Consider the following 9,094-nt stretch of genomic DNA (forward strand, 5'->3'; position numbering starts at 1 on the left):
ACCATGCATAGTTGTAAAACAACATAAATTTAGTGGGCACAATTTGAACACACTTCTGCCCACCTTAAAGAAAATGTGACTTCTTTATTTTGTATAAATGACATGCTTTAACTCAGTAGACCCATTGTATGGTTAACTGTTAGCCAGCTTTGGGGACAATGCTGTACCTTTAAATTTAGCTTCTCTGTTTCTCTTTTTCTTCAACTTTACATAGTCTCTTTTAGATAAATGCCTTAAAAAAAAAGTGTCCAGCTGCTTTGGGCTCTCGGCGGTCTTGAAAAGGGAAAAGGAGTCTTAAGTCCCCATATAGCCCCTAAGATTTTCTCTAGACATATTTTCTTGGTGGCAGAGGGTCATCTCTGGTCTGGTCTTTCAGACCATTTCTCTGCTCTGAGGTGTAGCTGACAGATGTGCAGCTTGTCTTCTTGAATCCTAGTACAGTGGCACTGTCTTGCTTTACTAGCTTCTCTTTGATTTTATATCTTTCTACGTTCCAACAGCTTTTTTTCCAGGCTGTGTCTAGGCTGGCAACATGTGGACTTGGGGGCAGGGCCATTTTGCTGTGGTGGCCTGATGTTAGGTACGTGAGCTTTTAAATCAAGTAAATTTTCTTTCCTCCTCTGGCAGTTTCACATCACATGGGGTTCTATTCTACTCCTCCTGGGGGCCAAAGGAAGGTGAAAATGTTGGTTCTTGCTAACGTGCTGTGGTGCACTTTCCATTCTAGTGCTGCTACCGTGCCTTAGCATGGAGTCGCCAAAAAAATCTCCATCTCCCCGTATCCTTCCCACGTTCTACCAGGCTATCCATCTACTTGCAAGGTATTAGGATTCATTCGGTAACATTGTGTAGGTTTTTATCTTCTTCTTTCTGAAGTGGGAGAAGGGAGAGGAAAGTAATAAGTTTAGCTTCCGTGAAGGAGAGATGCAGGAAAAGGAATTGTTTTATTGATAAGGGAACACACATTGGATGAATTCCAAAATCATTGTCCCTCTTCCATACATATAAAGGTCATGGAACAGAATTCAGTTTATGTAGAAGGGATCATGTGATTACATAGAAAGGCTTTGGATGCTAACAGAATAATAGTACACTAGCAGTTTGGTCATTAACCTTCCATCCTAGTTCAAGCTACAAATACAGACCATTTAAAAATCAACAAACAAGTAAACACACATACAAGCGCAGTCAACCTGGAGACATAGCATTTTTCCTAATAGTTTATAGATTATTTTTAGTTGTCCTACCAGTGGTTAAACCAGATAGACTCATAGGAAGAATGAGCCGCTGAATTATTTTATGAGCTACTTTTTTATTATGTACAGTACACAGTTACTAAAAGTCACAGAACTAATTAGTGGCAGGTGTACGACAAAAATCCAATGCTCCTTACTCACTAACCAAGATTTTTAAAAAATCTAGATACTATTGTGATTCCTTCCTCTTTATTGTTTAAAAATTTCACTATATACAAGGTTAGAATTTTTTTTTCCTTCAGTTCATTAAGCATCAAAGCACTTGACTCCCTATAAACTAATATTATCTACTTGGAATTCTAGCTCCTATTAGATAAGGCTGCTACAGTGATATCCTGGAAAGCTTTATTTTTGCAACATCATTTAAAAATATTAATTATAAATGCAACAATAATAATGCTGTTTTATTTATATTGTGATTTACATATGTTTGTTCTATTAAAGTATCATTTAACATAAATAATTTAATAACCATTGATCTTCTATAAGATCATTGACCTTTACATATTCTTTTCATAAATATGTAGGATGATAATAGATACTTTCTTTGAATTTAAGCCCTTGTATGGAGAACCCATTTAGAAAATGTATTTAATAGTAAATGTTATTGTTTCAGAACATATATAGTATATTTATTTTGAAATACAAGATGGGTTCTTTGTATACATTTGTATGGACTGATTGTTGGTATTAGAAGGTAAAAAGCTGTATTCATGCAACCATATACATGAACTTATGTGTACGAAGAGAAGAAAGACGAAAGGAAAGAAAAAGAAAAACTGTCTGATGTTGTTGAATTAAATTAGAATATAATTATTACTTCATGTCTTCACAAAAGACATTTTGTAACATTTAAAATTTCTGCTAATTGTGCAAGGTACATTATCATGCAAAAGAATGTTAGTGAAGGTTGAAAAGGACAAACCAACTATTCTCGTACATCACCATAATTATGCAGCCCCATGTTCGAACAATTACATTTATGTAGACCCACTGTTAAAATCAATGTTACTTGTACAGCTAGTCCTTAATCAATGAAATCAGTCAATTTACCATGGTCACATCCTTCTTCTTAATTAAGACAGTGATATCTCTGGAGCACAGGGTCTCAAAGAGATAAATAAGTACAGAGGTTGTGAAATGTCAAAGAGGTGACTCCCCAATTTTACTCCTGACGAACTTGGGAGGAAATAAGACAGTTCCCTCAGTTCAGGGAAGCAGCACAATCTTCTAAAGAGATGGCTTAGCATTCATTAAGAAAAGAGCAGGTAGTGGTGTCTGACAGAAATAGCACTAATGAGCAAAGGAGGTTTTCAACATGCATATCCTTCACAGTCATCCTCTGAATTATGAAGGTTGTGCCACCTAAGCCAATTTTAATTAGAATGAGCATAGACCTCTTTGGACAGTTAGCCTTTCTTTCCAAAATCCATTTCAATATGGTGTCATTTTGTTGTCATAATCAAAATGGCAAAGTGATGGAATAACCTACTTAAAATGTCTGTGGTGTTAAAGCAGCTATGGCAAACATCCTCTAATGACACATGTAATAAGGGTATTACCTGGAGGACGTTGACAGTATGCTCCGTGTTGTCATCAGAGCGGGAATAATGAGAGAGGTGACAACAGAGGGTTTCAAAGATCCAGTTTCCCTTTTCTGTCCCACCAGTGGACTGTACAAGTATCATTTATTAGAAAGGAAAGGAATAGAAGAGAAAACAGCTCTATTAAAAGTAGCAAATGTAGATATATCACATTGATTTTTTATTTCATTTGGCATACTATCTTTGCACTTTTAGTCTGGTATTAGCTATCTCTTTTTATCCTAAGAGAAGCCCTTGTCAGGCCATATGAAAATAAAGGAAAGAAAAACAATACCTACATAGCATTGACACATTTCTCTTGAAAATAGATACGATCCTTTTTCTATCAAACCCAGTATAGAATTATCTCTATACATGAAAAATTATTCAAGTCAAAGTGTAGAAATAGAATTTAAACTAAAACTTCTTAATCCAAGCATGATTATATGATACATATGAACACAAACAAGTGATCATTTGTTTTCTCTGTCCCCCGTAGCAAATAACACATTGCAGAAATATGTAAGACAATTAATGTACAACGATGCTACAAGTTTGGAATAAGTATTCTCTATCACATGTATCAGGTGATGTTAACAGAATATATGCTGAAAAAATAGTGGCCATGACTTTTGCCAATAAGAATTATTACCATAAGTTTTCTCTTCTTTTTGTCAATTACATTTCATACTTGAATAAGTGTATACATTTTTAAAATGCTTGAAATTGCTTGCTCTTTAAGAATAAAAACATGTGCTTATATCAATTACTTTTTCTATATAAGCCTTTTTAAAAAAATAATTTTATAACAGAAAGTGACAGTAAAAATTAGAAACCTTAGAACAGATTTGTACACTTATGTTGTTGATTTTAAACCAAACTAACTTTTATCAAAAGTTATTTCTTAGATCCTGTAAACTATAATTGCAATTTAATTGTGTGGCATTCAATGCCTGGGAACGGAATTTCTTAGGGATGTCATTCTTCCTGTTAGCATCAAAAACCATTCATAGGGAAGGAGCCCAACCAGTGAGAAGGTCATAAGAATATCAATAGACATACAAACTCAAGAAGCCTCATACAAAAATATCTAAGTAGTAAAAGAGTGGTGAGTGACTAAGATATTCACCTAGCAAGATACTCAAAGTCCTAAGACAACTTTGATAGATGTTACTAAAGGGCAAGGGAGGTAGGAAGGGTTAGAATGTCCTCAGTAGAGTGTATTTGAAAAGAAAGAATTTTAAAAAGCAAGAGAGGAAAAGATATTTAGCAGTTTAAGATTCAGGGATTAAATAACGTATAAGTCGTTAACACAGATAAAACTGAGGAGATACTTTTTGTTATTCTAGTCTAGTTTTACTTTTTTTCATTTATGTAACTCATGGTAAAGATAAAGAATCAGTGGTAAATTAATCTGTCTTACATTTAAGTTTCTTTAACAATGTCAGGATGGGTGAATACTGTTCTTTGTTAATTACATATATCAACTTAAGGACAACAAAATAGGTAGAAATAGGTTGAGCTGGTTCTGAAGACTTTCCTGAGTAGCCATCAACCATATGAAAAGAAAGGAAAAATATTCCGATCTTATTACATGCCAAGAGCTGAAAACTTAAATAAGAGATGAAAAATAAATCACATTCAAAATAGAAAATGGGTATGTACCTGAATGTCTGTGCTGAGAAGAACTTTAAAGGTGATGAATAACCGATCACTATCCACTTTCACCATCTAATAGCAGAGGAAGACCCACACTATTTGTTAATTTGAAGAAGATTCTAAGTGTCTATGAGAGGAAGCATACGAATGTGTTACTCTGCCTCACAAGGAAAAAGGCCTATTTAATTTTCAATTAGGGACATTTGTGCAAATAATACATTCATATTTAAATAATTAGCTTAAATGAATAGTGAAGTAGAAAGCAAATTATAAGCTTTTATACATTTAAAGACATAGCTTTATATTTAATAGTTAGATCTCTTTTCATGAGAGGGGATTGGATAAGCCAGTTTATGTACTTTGGGCCCTACTGTGTTCAAATAATGCAATTTCTAAACCCAATTTGAACTGCAGCCTCTGCACTTCTTTAGACAGCCAAACATTTTAACTTTCCATAATGGATTTTGTTTCTGATACAAATGGAAAATAAACATATAACAATATATCAATAAACAAATAGCCATATATAAACATAGAAAATCAAATAACCATTTATCTATGGATATTATATATAAATAATAAACATTATTAAACATAAATTTAATAATTATATATCTATGGTTATTAGACAAAACATATAACTATAAAACACAAAACAAATAACCATATATCTATGGTGATTTGATATATATATATATATATAAATATAACTGAAAATATTTTACTGTGGCTTACTAATCAATCTCATTTACATTGTGGAAGAAGTTGTGTTAAGGTAACTCAAGAAATGCTTAAGGAAAGACAAAGTCACTCTAGGCAAAAGAGAGATTCCACCCCTGCTCCCCACACTACTGCATCGTTTTTGGCATAAGGATGCAGCAATCATGGTCAAAGCTTGTGGCCACGCAGGAAGGAGATCTTACTGAGCCACTGCTACAAACAATGGTGCTTATATTATATCGTATGCCAGGCTTCTAGATAAGTCCCCTAAATCTTTTCCACCAAAAAAGTGACAGTTCTGAGGAAAGCCACAGATTTCCGGTCTGCAGCAACTTTAGTCCTAGATGGGCAGGAAAATGATATTCTCTCTTCCTAAGAAGTCAGCTTAGCAGGACTCCTGCCTGCCAGGAGAATAGAGCTGATTATTTCCATCTGTCTCCTTTCTCTTTTTCATCCTGTTTTCTCTTTAGTAAATATACTTGTGAAGTCATTCGTATTTTGTATGTGTGTGAGTATGGAGTACAGCACAATAATGTTATATCACCTGGTGCTATAATATCAAATTCACTTAGAATTTGAATAGACTCTTCCTTCCTCTGTTATTCCAATGCTGGATGCTTACATTTTTAATGAGGATCTTTCTAAAGACAATAGGTTAGATTAGAATAATCTAAGGATGATATAGAAGCAGATGCTGACAATATAAAATAGCTGATTGATAATAACATGAACATGTATTGAATAAATTCTTAGATCACTTGTTGATTATAACTCACAGCCACAATGAACCAATTAAATATACAAGTAAAAGGAAGCTAGTGGTTATTCCTTTATCATAAAAAAGCTATTATGCAGCAAGAAATGACTGATTATTTATAGAAAAGTGATAGAAACCATTCAGAAGTTAAAAAGCTTATTTGACATAAAGATGTTAAAAATGTATTTTATGAACTTATCATCTCTTGAGTGAGGCCATAATATAAAGGAGGCACAACTATGGAAACTTTCAAGAACAACAATGAAGTAAACTAAACATATCATTTTTCTGTTTTAGAGACAAGCAAACATAAACAACTTCTTTCCAAATACCATATATATTTAGAATACTAAAGAGATGTTTTCCTAATTGTGAAACTGAGGACTTAAAGAATTAGTGTGTCTTCAAAATACATCTTAATCATTAGAAATAAGAGAAACCCACCACAATATTTTAAATCTTGCAAAAACAGTTCCATTGTTGGCTTGTATCATGTTTTTCTGAGTTTTCTGACAGGCGGTATTTTCCCAGTGCTATTACAGTGGGGATGGTTTGTTACCTTGATCCTTAAAATGAATGTAATATTCCTCACTCCATGTAGAATTCAGAATGTTTATATTAATCTTTATTTAATTCAAATAGGAGGCAATATATTAACACTCATAAGTGCTATGTATTAACATAGGCCCAGGAGTACATGGGTCATGGAATCAAAGAGATTGAGATTGGAATCACGAGCCAGCCTCCCCTTTACCAGCTCTGTGATATCAGACTCATGATTTCAACAGCTTTAAGCCTCACTTTCTAATCTGTGTAGTTGGAATGATGCCCTCCAGGATAGTTGTGAGGGTCAATTAGGCAGATGTTAGGAAAACTCGCATTATGTATGGTGGTAGGTGCTCCATAAAAGGTAGACTAGCTATGCAGGAATGTAGTGAAATTATTGTGAAAGGTCATCTGTTGATGTTGGAGCACTGAACAAGAATATATTTCGAATAATTATTGTTAAATAATTACTTAGTAAATATTTATGTAATTGGAAGATCCTTTCTAAGTTCTTGCTTATAGAGACTTTTTATTTCATACACAGAAAAATACTTTCCATAGATCAGCCTGAATTTCTGAATTAGCAGAAATTCCGAATTATCAGGAATCAAAACAATGCATATTAAAACTAATTTTTCTTATTCAGCTTTTTAAGAAGATAGCAAATCAAAGTCATTGTGGAAAGGAAAGAAAAGATAAAAATGTATTTGCAAAGCACCATGGTGTTCAGAATGGCACCTGGGTGCATTCAGCTATCTTTGGTGAAATGAAGAATAATACAAGTAAAATGTGTAATACCCTTGTTTGTATAACATTCCTACAATGTATTGACAGCCTTTTAGAAAATCAAAACTACTTTCTATCATAAAAGATAAAGAACAAAACAGACTAAATCCACTTCAAGAAGAGAAAGAGTCTCTTTGAGATTCAGATTCAGCATTGTATTTAACTATTCTAAATCTATTTGCTTCAGTATTCAGAAGCTTTTGTGATAGGATCAGAAACTGTGAAATGGAAATTGTAGTGATTTAATATTTGGAAAAATTATAATAAGTGTAAAAAATAGTCAGGAAATGTTTTCACAGTGCTTTCTGCAAAGGAAAGAGAATTAAGAAGAAAAGCCAAGAAAGCTTCAGGGATTAGAGAAGATATTTTCTAAGTTTGAAAGCAGATGTTGTACCATATGTGCTTACCTGTTCTCTTTTTATTCACTTTGGCTGGATCATTACCAACCTGTCTTGTTTTTAATCTAGTAGAATCACTGACTGAATAACCAATTATCTCACCTCTTTATAATTCAGCTAACTATGACATAATGCTCCTCAAATAGATTATAGGCAAGAGAAAAAAAAGAAATGAATTAAAAACTAACATAAACACAGTAATGAGTTCTCAGTTTCACCATATTGCAAAATAATTTTAAAAACCAAAAAACTCTTGAATTTTTGCCCTTTAGTATTTTATTTTACTTTGCATATATTAACAGATATTTAATTCTTTACATAAAAAATTTCACATAAATTCGATTTTCTCATGTACACATTTGTGATTCATTTGTAAAATTCATGTGCATAAAAACATTAAATATCCAATAAAAAGTTCTTGTAAAAAGTGTTGGAAAGTAATGCTTTTTTACTTTTTAAAAACTACTTGTGCCAGAGAATAATCTCAGAAAATAGTTATGTCACAATATCCATTCAGGTCACTTTGCAGTAAATAAATCATTTCAAGGAAATACATACAAAAAGACCCAATCACAAACAAAACACCCCGTGGAAAACACATGTTAAACAATTCTTTTATTTTTTTAAATAATTATTCTTTTTATTAAAATATAAAACACATGCATAAAAATACACAGGTAACAAATGTACAGCTTAAAGTTTGCACCTGGAACCAAATCAATCAGTCGAACATGACCATGAACTTCATTGTCACCCTTGAGTGCCTTGCCAGCTACTACCTGCCCCTCCCCACAAAGAAAACCATTATCCTATTTTCTGTAACAAGCAACTAATTTTCTCTGCTTTTCGAACATGACAAAAATGAAATCACAGATTATATACTTTTGGTGTCTGACTTTTTTCATTCAACAATAAGTTTTTCCATGATCCGCCCAAATGTCTCTATTCATCTATATTTAAGAACTTAGATTGAAGATTTTTGGGTCTTTAGTAGAGTTGTGTGTATTCATAAAGCACCTCTTTTTAGAAATAATTATTTCATAAAATATTTCTAATAACTTTCAACTTAAAATGAGTATACATCTTTTACATCTAATATGAAAGGAAGATAATGTGTTTGAAGATGAAAATATTTTGAAATATTTGGAAAATGAGTATAATATAAAAGCCACATAGTAAATGTTTGAAAACATGAAACAGAAGAGATGTTAAAATTAGTTGATGAAAACAGGAAGAATAAAAAAATAATAGATATTTGTCAATCCTAATTGTTCTCAAAGTGTGGTGCATGAACTAACAGCAGCAACTTCATCTGAAATTTGTTAAAAATGGAAAATTTCAGGCCCCATCCCAGAACTACTGGACCTGAAATCTGAGAGTGAGGTCCAC

General features: G+C 32.8%; 1 long non-coding RNA gene across 1 annotated transcript in view; it reads right to left on the bottom strand.

The window, feature by feature from the left end:
• Nucleotides 1-838: 838 nt before the first annotated feature.
• Nucleotides 839-9,094, bottom strand: part of LOC109371233 (uncharacterized) — a 93,693-nt gene continuing 85,437 nt past the window's right edge. The window contains exons 2-3 of the long non-coding RNA XR_002121845.1: nt 2,819-2,929; nt 839-870 (exon numbers count right to left, since the gene is read on the bottom strand). This is a non-coding gene — a long non-coding RNA (uncharacterized LOC109371233). The remainder of the gene's footprint in view (nt 871-2,818; nt 2,930-9,094) is intronic.

Source organism: Hipposideros armiger, unplaced genomic scaffold, assembly GCF_001890085.2.
Source record: "Hipposideros armiger isolate ML-2016 unplaced genomic scaffold, ASM189008v1 scaffold_554, whole genome shotgun sequence".
NCBI classification, from domain to species: domain Eukaryota; kingdom Metazoa; phylum Chordata; class Mammalia; order Chiroptera; family Hipposideridae; genus Hipposideros; species Hipposideros armiger.